The sequence below is a fragment of the Poecilia latipinna genome, unplaced genomic scaffold (genome assembly GCF_001443285.1).
Source record: "Poecilia latipinna isolate Pla-1442-1.1 unplaced genomic scaffold, P_latipinna-1.0 Scaffold1610, whole genome shotgun sequence".
In the NCBI taxonomy this organism is placed as follows: Eukaryota; Metazoa; Chordata; class Actinopteri; order Cyprinodontiformes; family Poeciliidae; genus Poecilia; species Poecilia latipinna.
Window position 1 is genome coordinate 62,644 of NW_015114226.1, and position 10,550 is coordinate 73,193.

General features: G+C 40.7%; 1 protein-coding gene and 1 long non-coding RNA gene across 2 annotated transcripts in view; one reads left to right on the plus strand and one right to left on the minus strand.

Annotated features, from left to right (window-relative positions):
* Window positions 1-10,550, minus strand: part of LOC106963981 (Krueppel-like factor 7) — a 77,011-nt gene that overhangs the window by 50,701 nt on the left and 15,760 nt on the right. The window lies entirely within an intron of this gene.
* LOC106963983 (uncharacterized) overlaps window positions 5,934-10,550 on the plus strand; it is a 17,486-nt gene continuing 12,869 nt past the window's right edge. Inside the window, exon 1 of the long non-coding RNA XR_001428301.1 lies at window positions 5,934-10,430. This is a non-coding gene — a long non-coding RNA (uncharacterized LOC106963983). The remainder of the gene's footprint in view (window positions 10,431-10,550) is intronic.

Here is a 10,550-nt window from a genome sequence, read left to right on the forward strand (position 1 = left end):
TAAAAGGAATGTGTTCTAAATCCACCCAAAAAAAAAACAGAAAGGGGTTAAACCCCGTTTTTTAATTTTTTTTTTTTTTTTTTTTTTTTTTTTTTATTCTCCCGGCTTTAACTCCAACAGCTCTCCGCTGTGCCACGGTGGCGGAGAGCTCATTAGCTCACCCGGCAGTTATTTGTTGAACTGTCGCTCGTCGGCCATTTCTCACTCGGTTAAATGAGCTTATTGTTAGTGACAATCATTTAGTTTAAATGGCTGCTGCTCTGAACGACGAGGCCAATTTTATCACCCACGCGTCGTTCGCAGACACCACAAGCTGTTAAATGATGTTCTGCATGATGATGGTGTTTATATATGATGTCAACGTTGTGGCGCTCAGGGTCTGCGTGTGTGTGTGTGTGTGTGTGCTGGAAGGACACACAGCTAACTAGAGCACACATGCTGACTCTTACCCCTGATGTATTCTTGGTGTATTGCTGACAGCCTGCAATCTGAGGAATACATTTATTTAATGGCTGCTGGGCGTACACGAGTGTCGACAACAGCGTTTCCTACTGTTCACTTAACGCAAGCGATCATTCGCAGGGAGTGAAAAATTTGTTTTGTTTTTTATTCAGGACAGAGCAGATGATACTAATAAGCAAGTACGTGATTATGATTGCATTTTATCTTCGCTGATACTGAGCCGTCTTGTATATTTATGTCGAAAAGATAAACAAGTAAGATTCCCAGCAGGAAATGAGTCTAGAAAGACGACGGCGACGGCGACGCAGCAGATCGAACAGATTTTATCTGCTGCAGCAGGGTCGCTTCATTGTTTGCAGTGTTAAATTACAAAGTAAGCCTTTATTTTCCAGCGTCCCCTGCTGTGCGATCCACTAAAAAGCCATTAAACATTAATCTTTTCTTTAGGAGTTAAATTAGCCCTTCCAGGTTCTTGGCGGTGTTTGTGTGGCCGAACCGATGCATTTATCTGCTGAAAGTGACAGCCGCCTTATTAAAAGTTTCCCACACACCCAAAGACAGAAGCAGGAGATAAACGTCCCGGAGGTGGCCGTCCGGCTCGTGGAGTTCTGGGTAATGACCACGCTCCCTGGCCACTTTATTAGGTACACAATTATCTGTAAGCACATTGATTCAGCCGCTCACACTGCAGGAAACGAATGCATTCAGATTGGGGAAGGAAGGGAACATTAAGAGGCTTTGAAAGTGGTGTTGGTGCAAGAATTTAGGATTTTTTTTTTTTTTTTTTTGTAATTTCAGAAACTATTCATCTTTATAACGCAACCAAACATAAGATTTACATTTTGAGAAATTATCCAGTGGACAAGACGGCAGAAGTCAGAGGAAAATGGGCAAACTGGTTCCAGATGCTGAAAAAGCAACAGTAGCTAAAATATTAAAACACTAAATAAATAATCACTCGTTACAACCGAGGGATGCGGAGAACTGCGCGTCCAGCCCTGAAGCTGATGTTGCAACAGCAGCACAAAAAAGTCACATCGAAGTTTGTAGCTGAGAACAGTCAAATCATCTCAAACTGGTTACTGGAACATGAAAAGTAGTTCACTGAACTCCACACGGTCACCACATCTGCATCAGATCCGTCAGCTTTAGGGATGTGATGAAATGGAAGATTTGCAGTAAAACTTGTGTGATGTTTTGTCAACATAAACCAAAACGTAGGAGGAACGTTTGACACCATGTTGATCCACGTTTAGGAGGTCAAACTTTGTATCCATTAGAGGTCAGTGTTGGTATATTTCAGTCTTTTTAAGCTCTTTTTTTTAAGCAGAAGTGCAGATTGCGCTCGGGCAGCGTTTTATTTTTGTTTAACAACCGCAGTCATACGCGCTCCAGGATTTTACCAGGTTGCAAACCAGGAACAAACACGCCCACCAGTGTTAGTAACAATAGGTCCCTGTGATAAAACCACAAAATACAAACAACTCAGCAGCTCAGAACAACATTTTAGAGAAGTTTGCTCTGATTTTGCTTTCACTGTAAGCTTGAGAAGTTAAGAAAAATTAACCTGGATGTTAAAAAAAATATATATAAAAAAGAAAAAGAAAAAGATTCATCTACTGGAGGTCAGACGACTTTCGCTGCTTTTAACAAAAATGTTGACCTTTTTTCCCGTCGTGTTAACTTCATTTAAAGGCACAGCCGGCCTCTTTTGAACTTTTTTTTGACGGTAAATAGATTTTAGAGCAACTAATGAAGATTTCCTTCTCCCTTGCCAGACTGATGTATTTGCACAGTGAGATCAGTTTGATCCGCAGCAGCTTCTCTCTAAACTACGGCTTTCGCTGAGGGGCGCAAGTGAACAAGTGTCAGGAAATTCTGACTCTTTTTGTAGTCCTGAAGCATTTACTCTACGCTGACATCAAGGTGTCTTCAGACTCTTAAGATGTTTTAAAATTTATTTATTTATTTTTGGTGCCAAAAACGTGAATGAAAAACACAAAAATGCTACCAGACCAAACTGAATGAATATCTATTGACACCACAATGCAAAAGTGAAAAGAAATTAAAATAAAACCGATGGGATGAAAGAGGAGACGAATCGAATCGCTTTTTTTTGTTGTTGTTGTTTTTTGCCCGTTTCCATTCTGTCCTGAGTTTTTCCTGATGTGAAAGAGAAGAAACCGTTTTTGAAGTTCCTGTTTGTTAGATCTTTAAGACGCTGCTAAAAATAAAGCAGAATTAATCAGATATATAAAGTCACCGGTGGCCTCCGCATGACTGCAGCAGCCTCAGACTCTCAACACTACCTGTCACTTTGTAACGTCGCTTATTAAAACACATGAAAGCGAGGCGGCTATAAAAAGATAACCATTACATTCTGGTTAAGAAAAAAAAACCTAAAATTAAAAAGTAAAGACGTGTGAAGTTATGACAAAAACAAAGTGCATCTGCTACTCTGAATGACCCAGAAAATGACTAAAAAAAGAGCGAGTGTTTATTTTTATTTAGCTTTAGTTCTCCTCGAGCCAGCTGGAAGGGCTGCAGACAACATGTGGGTGCGTCCGCGCGCGAGCGCTTGTGTGTAATCTATTTAGGATATGGAGATTACCATTAAATCGTCCGGCAGGGATTACACTCCCTTTCACCGAGCTGATTTACAGGCCACACTTATAAATGGGGGGTTAACAGCTTGTTAAGCGACGCCGGATTGTGTGTGTGTGTGTGTGTGTGTGTGTGCGCGCGCGCCCCACGTGTCAGCCTAATCTCCACTGCTCAGGGCGATGAGAGAGACGAAGAAAGGCAGCCGACGCGGCGAACAACACTGAGACAAAGACGTGACGAGGGGTTGGGAGGAGTGAGACGGAGAGCGGAACAAAAGAAAACAGGGAAAATGGTCGGCGCAGTCATCCGGCGAAAACGCTGAAGATGAAGAGGGGCTGTCATCTTTCCTCTGCGCGAACCTGCGTCAGCAGCGACACCACAGAGCGCGTCTTCGAGCTCCGAGCGCGCGCGCTAAAGGAGACATCTACAGCGGTGAGGCCGCGTGGCGAAGGAGCCGAGGTGACAACCTGAATCTACAAAACATCCAGCTGCGATGAAGAGGGGTTACTCTTCCTGTCAGGGGCTTCAGGTACAATAGGGGAAAAAAATGTCATTGCATCAAGATTATTTTATTTATGGTTCAAACTGGACTTTGAGACGGAATTGAGTCACATATTTTTAAACAGTATTTGCACAGCCTCAGGGAGCTTTAGAAAACTTTTACGTTTACGTTTACTTATTCATGATTTATTGTTAATTTATCATCAAATCAAGTAAAAATGTCATTAAATGCTGAAAATTTGAACATATGCAGAGGATTCCCAAATTACTTTCCATAACTACCTAATGTTGTGAAAATGCGACAAACTGGAAATTACAGTTTTTATAGGAGAAAATAAACTGGAAGACAAATAAAAGTTAAAAAAGGGAGTAATGGAAAAAAGGATCAGCCAAAGTTGTTCAGAAAACACAAAAGAATCCAACATATTTATGAAGTTTCTTTATGTTTCTTTGTCCTTTTTTCTGAACAGTTGCTTTATTGGTTGTTTTTTCATACTGGCAGAAAAAAGTTAATAATTTGGTTCTGCTAATGTTTTTTTTCTTTTTTAAATAAATCATTTTGGCGTCAATCTCAATAAAACCATATTCTCCCAGAATTTTTGAGAAATATTGAACTGAAGCGTCGAGTTTGGCATCATACTGACCAGTTCCAAAATGTTTGCGTCTTTTTTATTTGCTGCCCAAAGAATAAAGGCCCTTCCTTCTGAGAGCGCTCCCACTGCAGCCTGTCGCTGCTCTCTGGAAAAGGAGCTGATAACAGAGGAAGTGTGCGGGAGACGCGCCGATGCGTATCAGAGACAGAAAGTCAACAACACTGTTGACCTGCCGACGATGCCGCTCGGCGTAGTGTTTACAGATCAAAGACAAGCGGAGAGCGGAGCTCTGAATCAACACTCCAACCGAGTGGGAAAGTCTTCGATCGCCGCTGAGCCGGAACTCCGAAGGAATGTGTTTTCGGCTGGGTGAAAAGGAGGGTCGTTACTTGGAAACCACATCTGGTGACACATCTGTGACCCGCCTCCATCCAGGGCGTCACTCCGACCGCCTCACCTGGCAGATGCCGGCTGCTGGCGGAGAGAAACAAACTGAAAAGTAAAACAACGGACGGCGAGAGACGACTTTGGTCAAACAGAACGATACAAAAGGATTTTTAAAAAAAAAAAAAGCTTTTATGAAAAAGCAGCTAAGAAGATGACCTGGGTTTGATTTTATCCACAACACTCCCATCCTCATTAACACACACACAAATTTCTTAAAATGTTTTTGAAACAAGGTGAGCTTCCTGATTAATTTGTGTTTACAACAGTCACTTAGTGCAGCATTTAGCAGTTGGCCGATAAAGGACGTTTTACCACATTAAGGTTGACGTTGCGCAGGTGGTGTTTCTGTTAGCAACGCAGGGGGCTGCAAATGGACGGCTAATGAATGAAGCTTTGTGGTGGAGAGAATCTGGATGTTTTCTCAAATTTAATCTGTGAGGACTGATTTACACTGGGACATACTGTGTGGAAAACATGGAAAGATTTGTAAAAACTCTAGTTTTTTTCCCCTTTAATATCATAAACACCCAATCTGTGCATCTGCACTTTTACTATATAGATGAACTGATCAGGGTTTCACAAGTTTATTAGTCATTTTTCCTCCTAATGAAAACAACTGGAACCAGCCGTCGTCGTCCTGATCAGTTGTGATCGGTCATCAGCGGGTCAAATATGGAAAATATATGGGTTTTTTCTTTTTATCAATTTTTAGATTGTTGTGCTTAATGGACATGTTTTTAGTTTTGCAAAGATCAGATAGATATAATATCTATGCACCGTTTGATTCAAAACTACAACCTGCAGCACATTTTCTCTTATTCCACAATCCATATAAAAAAATGTTTGCGTACTCATTTGCAGACTGTAAAAGATTCAGGGTTTTTTTTTTGTTTGTTTTTTTATACACGTTTTGTTGAACATGTCTGCATTTCATTTGTGATGAACAAAAAAAAGTTTGTTGGCAAATTCATGTGTGCATCACTAATTCAATTTTATCTTTACACAAACTGGCTTTTGTCTGGAATAAAAGCTTTTCTCCTGTTGGTTTTCCACATTCGTAAATGGTTAACACACACACACACACACACACACACACACACACACACGACTGAAGGGACAAGTCAAAGCATAAATTAATACATAACGAATGAAGTCATCACTTATACATCCACCACCCTTTATTTCACACACCCAAAGAGAGTCACGCATGCTCACACAACACAATGACCTCATCCCCCACTTTATCCCCCCACCACTCCATCTCTCTCTCACACACACACACACACGCAGACACACACACACACACACACGCAGACACACATGCACCTCATGCACAGAAAGGGTCAATCCATTAAAAAGCAACAGCAGCTGATCCCTGGCTGTATGTTGCAGTCGTTTCACTTCATTGTCTCCAATAGACTAATGTAAATATATCAGAGGGCCATTAGACGATCAGGATCAGTAATCGAGTTATCGCGGTGCGCACTATAACATCTAATCTCCAACAAAACGTCAAAGGACGTTTCAGAAGCTGCGTGTTCGGGTTTCCGTTCTTCACTAGAGCTTCATAAAGACTAGACACTGATAGGAATATCACCAAGCGCATCCTGAGCAGGTCTGATTAAAATGTCCTGGTAGAAGTTGTTCTTCATTTCTGTGCTTCAGTGACTGAAGGCAAACATTTTTGTGTTGCTTCCTGGACACAGAATAAACTAAACCTGTAATGATTGAACATGTGAACTTTGTTTTCTAGAAACTATGAAACAATAGTTTTAAAATCTTTCTTTTCAGTTTCCCCTAATCTTTATCTGATGTTGACATTACACAATATGTGAAGGATCACGTTGTTGTTGGTTGATGCTTTTACAGAAGGAAACTTTTTGGAGTTTTTTTTTTTTTTTTGGCACTTTCACACCAGAGGAGTTTGGTTCTCTTTAACTGGACAAGAGTCCATTTCTGCTTTGTTTGATTTATTTAAACCAAATAAACATTTAAGAGTCAGGAAGAATATTTAAACAAAAAAAGCTTAAATCCATCATGTGCTAACATCATTGTATTAATGTATACTCATTATTCATTTTACAGCTGAAAGTCATAAATGACTAGAAAATGCTCTGAACTGCCAAATCTACCTTACAATGAATTAATCCACACAATGGAAACCATCTTAGCCAAGCAGCATTGCTGTATTTTAGGATCCGAAGCCGCAAATTCGTTCAAATATTTCAGGATGTGCCGTCAAAAAAATATCTGCTAGTGGATGAATTTTCCACAAGTAATTTGGAGTCCCCCAGAAAAATAAAAAAATAGTTGAATATGTGACAGGGGTCCACTGTATGTTAGGCCTCGTGTGTTTAAAACCTTATGGGGAGCTGAAACTAAATGTTTAGAAGAAGAAGAAGCTCACTTTGATAGAGAGACATGTCTATTTTATTTGAATAAATATTCAGGTAGTAAGTCAGTCTCCACTGCTGCATCTCTGAGCACAAAACGACTTTTTGTGGTGCGGCTAAATGGTTAAAATCTTGTTTAGATTGTATGCATTCACATTCAGTCCTCAGTTATTCACAGGGAACATGGCCCTCTCTTCTTACATCCATGTAAAAAGGTCACAAATAACAGGAAGCTTTAATGTTTTATTCAGCATTCAAGCCACGGCGCAGTTTGTATGTTTCATGTCTTTCTAAATCGGACTGTTCGCTACATTTTCAAACCTTGAATGGGAGCACCTGGTTTGGTTTGTATGAAGAGGATTAGGATCCGCAAACAGCAGATATTCATTGATAAAAAATTATTTGGTTGGGCAGATAATCTTCTCTATGTTGCAGCCCATAATTATCATTATTAATATTATTATTTTTGCCAAAAGAACTTTTAAAGGCTTCATCGTCCAGCTGCTGATTCAACACATTACTGAGGGTTTGTGTGACAGGCATTTAATTTAACTACAAGAAAATCCTAAAAAGGAAACGTGCACCAGATTTTGTGTGTGTGCGTGTGTGAGAGAGAGACTCCTGGGAGGCAGCCATCGTCATCACACCTTCTCTCCTTTCTTTTCAGACACACCAGGGTTGCCTTCTGTCTTCTGTACCTCCAGAGGTTTTGGTATTTTGAGGAAGCCACTGATCTCATCGGCCTTGCTGGAAAGCAAAGCAGGTGGCTGCATGAGTCATGCAACCTCGATGTGTGAGTGAGAGAGAGAGAGAGAGAGAGAGAGTGTGTGTGTGTGTGTGTCTGTTTGCGCATTTGCAGATGAAACCGTCTCTGCATGAAAGTCTTGGGGGTAAAAAAGAAACACTCTCCTCCACTCTGGCAGTTCACGCTTTAATAATTCAGACGGCTCCCGTCTCCCACGGGCATGCACTCGCACAAAAAGAAAAAAAATAAATAAATAACAAAATAACGTTGTGTTTACAATTGGCATCAAAGGGACATTTGCTTATCATCCAGAAGGAAACCGAGACCATGTCCAGTCTAATGTGCGTAATTGTGAAAAAGCTCCTTTGTCTGTGCCTGCGACCTTCGAGCTGCAGCATCGTGAGCCGCATGATCTCATGTTTGTAAGGCGGTCTAGAAACGATTTTAAATCAGATGAAAGGGACGGGAGATATGATGACTTACAAGCTCGGCGCGATGTTCTGCTATAACAATAGTTAAAGTGTTTAAAAATCCATTTTGCTATTTGTTGGCAAAGAGAGCAAAACGCACAAACAAAAAAAAAACTGAGCGACTTTAATGGTGCAGTCTATCCCCAAACAGGCCACAATATCAGCTTTTACTCTTATTTTTTTTTTAAATAGTGATGTTTATTGCTGATTTTGTGGAATCAATAGTTAGAAAGATAAATAAATAAAAAATAATGTTTGGGATTTGAAAAAATCTTGTACAGTTTCCATGGTTGCAATAAATCTGCATCCTTACAGGACATTTGTCCATCCCATCGGGGAAGTCATATTTAAAGCGTTTATTATTCAAAACAATTCATTTGTCTTTGAAATATTTCAATTATTTTTTCAGGTATTAAAGTTGACATGTAAAAGATTTTCGCAAAACCAAAAACTCTAATAAGTTTAAAACAAGTTTAGGACAATTACTTGCATAGAAAGGAAGTACAATAGTACGACTACTGCATCAATAACAGAGGTATTTACACTGATTTACAGTGGAAGCAGCTCTTTTTAATCTCATTTTTATATTTTATATAAAATCAAAAATAAAAAAGGTATTTCTTGGTTGTTGTTTTTTTTGTTGTAAATCGGCCAGTGATTGGATTTGGATGCTTGTTTATTTAGTTTTTTTTTTTTTCTTAGCTCTACTGTGCCATGTCAGTAGGAAACTCAAGATGACAGCTTAAAAAAAACCATGTAAACTATCATGCATTCGAGGAAAAGCAGCGTCTCTCCGGGTAACATCACGGACGGAGGAAGAGGGGGAGGGAGAGGCGGCGTACGACGGCATCGCATTTATTTTTAATCACTACCTTTTCTTTGTGCTGTCACCTAAGAAACAACAGAAACATGGTGTTGATGATGACATGTGCACGGTTTGATCAAATGAACAACGGCTTTATGCGCTGATAAAACAACAAAAAAAGAAGGAAAAACAGTCACCTGCTGTCTGAAACAGTCCTTTTGTTGTTTTTTTTAAAGAATAAAGACTCCAGTAAACAGAAGTAAAAGCTACTTAAACATTGTCAAAGTAAAAAAGAAGGGAAAAAAAAACTCTGATGTGTTTGCAATTAGTAAAATATCACATTTTCCTGCACTTCTAACTTGCACTCTCCTCTGCAACTTGTTCAAACACACTTGGCGATGAGTTCAGAGCCGAAATGCAATTATCCACACACACACACACACACACACACACACACACACACACACACACACACACACACACACACACACACACACAGCAGCAGCACTTGCACACTCCCTCAGGTATTCCTGGCAACATAATGGATTAAAATAGCTGGCGACCCACATATCCCCGTCCACCAAGAAAGACACCACTGAGCCAGACAATGAAAAGAAATCTTCTTGTCCACAGCTGGCCGGGTTCAGGAGTTTTGATTATGAAAAATACCTGAAATGGCCTGACTGACTGTGGCCCAAAGATTATAAATGACCCAAGTTTTTAGCCACACAAAACACTCAGAGATATTTGGAGATCAGGAAGAAAAGGTATTTCGTAAAGCTTGGTGTAGAAAACTTTCAGGGCTCACTATAAGTCAAAAAAAGTTGAGATACCTTAAGGAAACTATGTGCTGTATTTTCAGAGGTAACATTTTTTAGGAAGGAGGCGGAGGAGGTTCTGTTTCTGTCAGCCGCCGCCTTTTCCTCCCCAACCTGACGTAAAGGCATGCATCTGCAGAGGCAGGAAGAGAAGCAGGCCAAAATTCCCAAGGTCATTCTCCTCCAGCGCATCTGACCCATTTACCGTCCCGCTCTGAACACGCGCCGCAATCGTGCCTGAATAAAGGTGCACTATAATGCAGCAGCAACGCTTTGGCTGCTCTGCAACTCCGTCTCATTTGTCACAGTCGCAGCTTCGCTGTAGCGCCGCTGTGCGCAGCTCGTCTCACAGCCCGACGTCCCAAAGGAACCTCTCCACAACGAGCTTTCATGCAGGCACACTTACGGTGCAACTTTGACTCCTGCTTGAATTAAAACGAAAAAGAAACCGACGTGCTACGGCAGCATTTGATCCTCCACTTGTCCCAAGAAGGTCCTGGGTTTGAATCCCAATCTGGGGTGACTGTACGGAGTTAGCATGCTGTACGAAGTACTCCTTCTTCCTCCCACAATCCAAAAACATAACTATTAGGTTAATTGGTCTCTGTAGAAAGTGTCCTGTGTGTGTGTGTGTGTGTGTGTGTGTGTGTGTGTGTGTGTGTGTGTGTGTGTGTGTGTGTGTGTGAGTGTGTGTGTTGGTGTGCGTTATATG